A 9,933-nucleotide genomic window follows, 5' to 3' on the forward strand; every position below is an offset into this window, starting at 1 on the left:
ACAAAAACAAAACAAAACAAGCAAAACAAACAAACAAACACCCTCTGAAGTGGCGGTAAACCACCTCTTAGGGTAGCGCCCATTGTGAGTCCTTCCAGAGTCCGAGAACTCCCAGGCTTCTACCCTGGCTCTAACTAGGTCCCAATCCAGAGGGATAAGCGAGATGTGTCTCTGGAGAGTCATTCCTATGAACACCTGAATCCCATCCTCTAACTTTCTTGATCTTCAAGGAAGTCCAGAAAAGGAAAAACAAACAAACAAAATTAGCAACAACAAACAAAACTAGCAACAGCAAACAAACAAACACCCTCTGAAGTGGCGGTAAACCACCTCGTAGGGTAGCGCCCATTTTGAGTCCTCCCAGACTCCTCCGAGCCCTCTTGCCAAGTCTATCAAAGGAGTGTGACCCATTAGTCAGGTCCACTTTATTGCCTCGTGCTGCTTACTTCAGTTTGTTCTCTACTCCTAGCCCTGCTCCTAAAATACAGCACAGACTAGCGGAAGCAACTCCCCTCCCCTTCAGGCGGCCTGTCTTGCTTTGTATTCTTTGTTTTGCTAGTCCAGGATTGTGAGAGGCATCATGCCAAACGAGCTGTACTCAAACTCTCCACACTAAACCAGCAAATCATTAACTCCTGCTCCTCCTGCTCCCGCCTCTCCAGAAGTGCTGGGGTGAGAGGTGCATGCCACCATGCCCAGCTCCAACCTGTCTTAATCTACAATGGGAACACCCAGTCCCATGCCAGAGTCAGAATTCTAGTCTTAAGAAAGACTACTCTCTGCCCTATTTTCCCAGGACTGTCTCCGTAGCTGGCACGTGGAAAACACGCTTGCATCCTTTACCCTTCCAGCTTGTACAAGAAGAAACACTGACAATGTCCAGCTCTCCTCTGCCAGTGGCTGAAGCTCTTCTTCATCTCCTGGCCCAGGAATTTCTTCCAAGTTCATGAAAGTGTGAAGTTCCCAAAGAGGACAGGATCAGGCCACTCTCACAAGGCTGAAGGGAGGGGACATGTCCCATATTTTACACTGGGGAGGATAGAAACCCAGCACAGCATTATGTCCTGTGTGTGTGTGTGTGTGTGTATCTTCACCACACCGGCAGGTGAGAATTTTAAAAGCCTGTAAGTAGGTTGTGGTTACCTCATTGTTAGGTCTTTCAGCTCATACTAACATGTTTTCATAGGAACTCCACCCAAACTTGTGTTTTATGTGGAAGAAAATGGGTATATTTTTCACCATCTGTGGCATGTACTTTTTTTCTCCCTTCATGAAGGGTCTGATTTTATAGGAATTATTCTCTTACGGCAGACAACAAAAATCAGAAAAAAAAATACATAAAACAATTTCTCTCAGACACTTGAAAGAAACAATGGAAAGCCATGCTCACGGGGGGGGGGGGGAAGACAGAAACAAAATGAAGCCAACTTAGGCTTCATTTTCAAGTAGGAGTTCAAAGAATGGGACAAAGATAGACCCCCCAAATTCTCACTGAGTTCACGTACTATTGAACAGAGTTAAGGAAAGCTGGGACAGGGCACATGTTCAGGGCAAAAAAAAAGATAGGTAGAGAGAGAGCTCCAGAAATCAGCATAGCTGACTGCCCTGCCCCTTTATCTCCTCATGTATCTGTCGTCGCCACTCCATGAGACAGCAATGAGCAACTTCTAAAGAAGGAGCGAGCGTTTGTGGTAAGCAACAATTGGAACACTCACTTCATACTGGCTTTAGAATTCTCGAGTTCTCAGAAGTACTACACCTTAGAAGCACAGATAAATCAGATATCATAGGCCAACTATAATCTAGCACAGTCAGTTATATATCTCAAGTCAAACTAAAGGTTCCATATGTATATATAACTTTTGATGTCACAGAAAAGATTATTCCAACTTTATCACAATACATTATATGCATGTATAGATTTATTTATATATACATATATATACATATGTATATATATATGTATATATGTGTGTATTTTTCAAGACAGGATTTCACTGTGTGACCCTGGATGGTCTGGAGCTCACTGTGTAGACCAGACTGGCCTTGAACTCAAAAAGATCTGCCTGCCTCTGCCTCCCAAGTGCTAGAATTAAAGGCATGTGTCACTACTGCCCAGCCTATAAATTACAATATTATACCCTATACATAATTACAAAATTATGTCAACCTAAAAAATTAAAACTATACCATTAAGCCCATTTAATATATAACTAGCAATCTAGTGATAATAGTCATTAGAATGTAACTTGTAATTGCATTAATATATATGATAATAGCTCAAAGAATTATAAAGGGAAAACAAGATATGTTACTGTTTGCTTCTCCCATTATCCATAAAAAGCTTCAATGTTGTACTAAGAAGACCGTGGTAAATTAAAGATGGAAATAGTATATTTTATTACACCCACTTATATATAAAACAAACAGATATGACCAATAACCCAATTATGAAGATAAAATGGAATAATTTAGAGCCCAATTAGCAAAAGAATAAAATAAAACAATTCACGAACAATCAAGAGTTTTGCTATGATTTGAATATACAGTCGGCTTTCTATATTTGCTGGCTCCCACCCGAGGAACCAACTAACCTCAAGTTGGAAATATTCAGAAACAAAGAAGTTGCATCTCTTGAACCCGGACAGTCTATTGCTCTTGCCGGGCTATGTGGCACCCTCTAATCTGTATCTCCACAGCATTGGCATTGTGTTAGGTGATGTAGGAATCTGGAGATGATCCAAGCATAAGAGAGAACATGCATAGGCTACATGCTAACTAACACTCACCCATTTTTTTAGAAGGAATAAGCAGCTGTCTACAGATCTGGGGTCACTGGAGAGAGTCCCCACCCCACTGCAGACACTGAAAGACCCTAGACTTTTGTTTGCTTTCATGAAGAACTGTGGCCTCCACTTCAGGACCATGCTTTCAGTATTAAACTTTGAATACTCTAAAGTTAGTCCAAACATACTTTCAAAACACAGCTGATACAAATAAGAAAACCAGGGTGGGGCTGTGGAGATGGCTCCGTGGACAAAATGCCGGAGCCTTGATCCCCAGCACCATGTTAAAAAGCGAGATGCATCGCTGGGAGGCAGAGCTCCTGGAATAGCTACACAGGCAAGCCAATAGGGAAATACAGTTCAGTGAGAGATTTTGTTCTTAAAATAAGGTGGAGAAGCCGGGCGGTGGTGGCGCAGGCCTTTAATCCCAGCACTTGGGAGGCAAAGGCAGTCGGATTTCTGAGTCCTAGGCCAGCCTGGTCTACAGAGTGAGTTCCAGGACAGCCAGGATTACACAGAGAAACCCTGTCTCGAAAAACCAAAACTAACTAAATAACTAAATAACTAAAGAACTAAATAAATAAATAAATAAAATAAGGTGGAGAGCAACTGAGAAGACATCAAATCAAACCTCCATATCTGGCCTCTGTATGCATGTATACAGACTCCACACACATGAGCATATGAATGCACATGTACATATACACACACACACACAGAGACACACACACACACACAGAGAGAGAGAGAGAGAGAAAAAGAGAGAGAGAAAGAGAGAGAAAGAGAGAGAGAGTGTGTTTCCTGGAAGAACAACATGCCAATTACCACAATATTATTACTACTGTAATGAAGGGATATATAAAGCAGGCCAGCTGCGCCTAGCCACAGGTGAGACTGTTTTGTGCCTGTGAGATCCAAGGCATAAAGAGGGGGCTAAATTACTGACAGAGAGAAAGATGGGGTCAGCAGGTGTCACAGTTCTCTGCAAGCTCCTGGAGGGGGCAGAGTCTGCAGTGGTGTTACCTTAAACAGCAACTGACGCTTGTCCAGCACTTGGTAGAAGGAGAAGGGGCTGGGGGTGCAGCACAGTAGTTGAGTACGTTCTTGGCAAGCATATGGACTCGGGTTCCATGCTCAGTACTGTAATAGCTAAATAAAAGTGAAGAGAAAGTAAGAAAGTGGGGAGGAGAGAGAGAGAGCAAGAGGGGGGGAAAGAAGGAAGGAGCCCCTGGAAATGTATGCCACTACACATCAGAAATCTATGCATTCCTGATACTCCTTACTCATGCCTACAATATGGTTGACACAGTCTAGAAGCCGCAGCCCAGGAAGAGTAAAGGAATTCAGCACATATGGTACTCCGAGAAAAGCCCAAAGTGCCAATGCTACAAAGTATCAGATGCATCTTCCTGGATGCTGGAAAAGATTGCCCCCTGCCTAACTAGTCAGGGGGTGCCAAGAAACATCCATTTAGTCTCCCCCTCTTGGCTATCAGGCTCGTCTGACAATTGTCCTGCAGATTGATGGATAATGAAATCAGGATAGTGTATGTCCACAAATTGAGAGGCGTGGCTATTACAATATGATCTTAATGCACATCAGAGGCCATTCCAAAGGCAGAATATTCAATTGAGAAATCTATTGTCACCTAGATCCATCTGCCAATAAATCGCTGGAGAGGTGCTTTTATATGGAAGGCAACATACTTTGCCTTCTGGTTCCTCCAAAGATCCTTGAAGATAAAGGGGTTTAGCTTGAGAATCTTTGTCTAAATGGCAATAAAAGGCTCGCTCACCTAACACAAAGGTCAAGGGACAGGAAGGTTGTCCTAGACACGGATTCCTCACTAAAGGAACCAGCCTGCATTCTGTACCTAACAATATTTGGAGACTCACTGTGTCCCCATCACAATCTCACTGGTTGTCTGTGTGAAACACAAGATCTAAAATCTGTGAGTACACTCGACACTCAGATTTTCTTTACAGGAGGGCACTGTGGTTGGAGAGAGAGCACCATTAGCAAAGTGCTACACACGCGAGGGGGCCTGAGTTTGATCCCCAGAGCCCATGGGAGAAAAGTCCAGGTGTGACGACACCTGCTTGTAGCACCAGCCCAGGGAGATAAAGACTTCGTGGCCCACACGCCTAGAGAAATTGGCGAGCTCCCAGCCAATGAAGAATCCCTGCCTCGGAAAACAATGTCAATAGCTCAATAGCTCCAGGGGAAACACAAACAAGGTTGTACTCCGGCTTCCACATGCATGCAAACACATGTGCATGCACACCTGCCCTGCAGGCTTACAAGCGTGCAGAACATGAGCACTCGCGTGTGTGTGTGTGTGTGTGTGTGTGTGTGTGTGTGTGTGTGTACAAAATAAGAAAACACCAAACAAGTAATACAAGATTTGTTTTGTAAAACTATTACCCTATAACTAATCAAATACAAGTCTCAAAATAGCGCTGCAAACCCACCTCTACCTATCTCCATTGTAACTGATAAGCACATACAGTGTCTGTAACATTACCTGCTCACTGAAATGAATTTACTGAGGTCCAGTCTCTCCCTTGCTTCTCCTCTTCCTCCTCCCTTCTCTCCTCCTTTCATCTTCCTTCACTTCTTCCTGTCTTGCATCCTGGGATGGACTATTTTTCTGTACCCACTCCCAAAAAGCTCTATCTCCATCAATTACTAAGAAATTTGCATTTTTCTCTGTAATATCTATCTGATCCATTGGAGTAAATTCTTTTCCAGCATCTCCTGACCCTGCAGGAAGGATGGGGAAGGAGGGAGGGAGTCTTCTAAATGGGACAGCTACTTATTTTTCATTTAACAAAAGGGTAAGGGCTTCTTATATCCAATTTTTTGGCTCAGGAGCCCTGAACATAAACTGGCAAGGGAGACCTAAGTTCGCCTTGGAAACGTGGCTAGCTGACAACCACCCTGGGAGAGAAGAACCAAATCCCATCCTAGCTCTCTCGGACATCTCTAAACTCCTCCTGCTGCCACTTAACACCACAGGTTTGATTGAATTTGATGAGACTTCTATGACAATCTTGAGACCTAAGCATTTAATACTAGCCCTGATCATCCCTCCTCTGCGCAGACTCAAAAGCCTCTCTGGTTCACAAGTAAGTCAAATCAGATGCGAGGTCCATCAGAGAGTTTTGTTTTTCTAGTTTTTTCTTTCTTTTTTTAAGGTCCAAGTTATCATCCAAAGAAAAGAACACAGAAACTATAGAGAAGCAGGTTGAGGTTACATGGGGAAGAAACAATCTCTAATGACCAAAGCCGTCACCAGTGAGACAGACCCCCTTGATATGGGAAAGGACCAGGCACAAAACTTGGGACCAGAGAAGGATGGACTTGTTTGAGCTATGGAATTCCTCACTGAAGATGGTGTGCTTCCAAAGAAGGATTCAGGTTTGGGTTATAGCAAGGTGCATCTGTCAGCAGTGAGTCTGGGAGATACACCAAAAGACTGAGGTTCTGGGCGGGAAAGATGGGTAAAGTGCTGTGGGTAAAGTGCTTACTGCACGTACATAGGACCCAAATTCAGAGGTGCAGCACTCATGTAAAAGCTGGGCACGTGTGTCGCGCCGATCACCCTGACCAGCAGGGAAGACTAGCACACCAGTTCTTTCTAGCAAGTTTTACTCATGAATGGTTGATTACATGAGATTTGAGGGTGTGCCCCCGAATGGTCTGTGAGTGTTGTTTAAATACCTTTCGTAGGACTGCCCATGAGCCCATACCACGTTTTGTACTATCATAGGCTACAGAGTCATGACAGGAGATCAGGCCACTGGCAGGTGCAACCTTGTTGTCAAATAAGGACTTGTTTACTCCAAAGCAGAAGAATGGCAGGCGCCATCTTTAAGGCGCGGCAACAGCACTCCACAGGCACAGGTGGACACAGCTGTAGCTCAGTTCTAGAAGAGAAGACAGAGATAAGCAGATCCCTGTGGCTAGTTGACCAATCTAATTGAATTGCTGAGATCCAGTTCAACGAGAGACCCTGTTACACTGGGACATCAAACTCTGACCTCCACACATGTGCCTGAATGGACAAGCATACCCACCCATGTACACATGCACACATTCATACAAAACACAGACAGACAGACACATTCACATAGAATGGAAGTTAATAAGGGAAGACATGTGACATCAACCACTGGCCTCCACATGCACATGAAAGTGCACGCGCGCGCAAGCACACACACACACACACAGCCCAAAAGAAGGAAGTACATACATCCTGAAACCTGACCTGGGGTGAGCCTTCTTTGTCTTCTAGACACACAAAACATATGAAATCCAACCTGGACTTGGTTATGCTGGTATGTGACTTCACATTTTGACAAAATACTCACGCAATTTTTCTTTACTGAAGGTAACAGGTTATAACATTGTTGTTTCCAGTTCTGAAATGAAACCTGTACTGTGGTTTCTGCTACTGGGGAAGTCACTTCAATTCAAACTGATGTTTAAGCCTTCAAATAGTTTCTACCAAGCAAACACCTGATCAGTCCAGCTCTGCCTGTGGCCTCAGCCTGTGGAGGATGAGACTGTGTCTGGGACAAAGGAAGGAAGCTGGCACTGACCTGAGGCCCTGAGAGTGTATGTTATCATTATACATCTCTGCTTCTCTCATCTGCTGGTACCTAGGTCTCCCTTCTGCCACAGAAGCCAGCTGTGACCAGGTATCATTCATTCACAAGTGCTTCTTGGGGACCATCACATATCCCATCCAACACATCATCTTATCTTGCTTACATGGGATCACTGCATTCTCTCTCATTGGGTTCTCACTGATCCCATAGTCTCTGTCTACAGCAGGAGGTCAGGAAGCAGCCTAGACAAATGTTGATGGACCATCATGCATTTTGTTTACTGTCTACAGTCACATGTTTAGTTACTCTTCTGGATGGTACGGTGAAATACTTCATACATTGGCATAAGCACCTTCAGAAAGAAAGACTTTATTTTTGACTTACAATCTGTCCATGATGGAGACAAAATCAGGGCGGCAAGGACTTGAGGCAGCAGGAGCACACTGTACCCAGTCATAAACAGTGATGAATTTTAGCACTTAGATCAGTTTCTCCTTATAACAGTCCAGCATCCTAGCCCAGGTGACGGTGCCACCTACAGTGGGCAAGGCTTACCATCTACATTACCCTAATCAAGATAATTCCCCCATGGACATGCCTGGAGGCCGGTCTTCCAGGTGACCCTAGATCTCACTAGGATGATCACTGAGATTAGCCATCACATCCACTATGAAGGAAAGCTCTGCCAAGCTGAGGTTTTTGTTTCTTTGGCTCTTCACTTGGTCAGTAGCATCCACAACAATGGTAGGGACAGTATGTACACTTAATAAGGTTTTTTTTTAATTTGTGTTTGCCAAGGAAGCATATGAATAAGATGATGTGCTGTGGTCTGTGGCCACTACCAAGAACAAGAACTCAGAAGTATGGTACCTCATATGTACGACAGGTGCCTGGTGATGTTTTCCTGACCAGGTGGCTAGGGGTGTTCGGAAAGTTTTATAGTTACTAACTGCTTTGCATAAACACAATTAAGACTTTGTCCATCTCACATGGACAAAGTGTCTCCAAGGAAAGGTCTCACAAAACATTGACTTTAGAAGCATCTTTGTTGCCCAATGCTACCACACCTCCAGCATTTGATAGAGGAAAAAAAAAATCAGCGAACATTTTCAGGACTGTTTATAATCCCCTTTAAAAGGTTTGTCCTGCTTAAGTAGTTGTAAGAATTAGAGATCATGTACATGAGGCCCCAGGCACAATGTCAAAGCAATGGCCCCCATCTCCTCTGCTGTTACTATTTATAGACTGTGGTGATGGCTTCCCTCCGGGCCAGGGCTCCCTTCTTTAGAGGATTCCTCTCCCATGGCTGTTGATGCATAACTCTTTCTGTTTTTGGCTTTTCCTGTTACTTAGTGACAAACACTAGTGTTTGCTATCCCATAGTCTCTGAGTCAGAAGTCTGGGTACAAGCCTTGGGCTGGGCGTCCTTAGCTGCAGACTATAATTAAGGCTTGGATAGGCATGGAGTCTGAGCTGTGTGGTTTCCACGCTCGTGTGGTTGCTCCAAATTCATTTCCTCATCACTCTAGAATTCATGGCAGCTTCCATCTTCAAGGCCGGGGGGTGCTAGACTCTCTGGCTTCTTTCACCTTTGAACTCTACCTTTACTTTCAGGGGTATCATCTAATTAGATCAGACCCAGGGTAGGGTCTCCGTTTACAGAAAGTAGGCGAAACAGGGAGCATGCTCTCAACAGCAGCATACTTCACAAGATCTGCGGACCACAGCCCAGTGGCGGTAATGACGTCCCATCAGTGGGACAGCTTCAGTTTTTAAGCAGCACATTACAGGTCCCACCTATACTCAAGGGCGTTGGCTGAGGACCAACTTAGCCTTCTGCCTGATGCAGGCATCAGTGTATCCGTGGGATCCAACCATCACTGGCCGATCTGTAGTCGTGAGGCAGTGCAGCTGTTGCTGTACTTGCTTGTGGGGACTCCAGAGAAGCAGACCCAGAGGGCCTGGCCATGGCAGGGAGTCAGAAAAGGGCTGCGGAAGGAAATCAGAGTCCATTAAGGGTTACTCTGGGATTCAGCCTTTCCCTCCACTGAAGAGAGAATAGAGTGACGGGTGCTGTGACAATGTCACTGCCTAGTTAACCAAAATCAACTGGTCAATGGCCACTGCCCTCCTGGGGATGGATGACTCAGTACAGACCCACGTAGGGGTAAGAGGCTGGGAAAGGAGCATGGATAAACACATGTGCATGACAGCCTTACAGCCCACATGTCCTCTGCTGACAGTCAAAGACTCCATGCCAGTTTTGTCCATGTGACTTTCTGGGTGCCAAGGAGTGTGGGAGCCGCGACAGACTTCTCTGACTCGAAGGAAAGAAGGCAGTTCCCTTCATGAGTGGTCCTGGCAGTGGCAGCTGTTCCTAAGCTAATGAGGTCATCTCCTACTTAGGCCACAGAGAAGAGGCCTCCTGGGTGAATTACACACTGTGGGCTCAACAGCTGTGCCTGGGATTCCAGGCGAACAGCTGAAGTCTGAGGGCCACCCCTCCCCAAATTGGGCAGAGCCTGGGAGCGGGG

This window comes from Mastomys coucha, unplaced genomic scaffold (assembly GCF_008632895.1).
Source record: "Mastomys coucha isolate ucsf_1 unplaced genomic scaffold, UCSF_Mcou_1 pScaffold13, whole genome shotgun sequence".
NCBI lineage: Eukaryota > Metazoa > Chordata > Mammalia > Rodentia > Muridae > Mastomys > Mastomys coucha.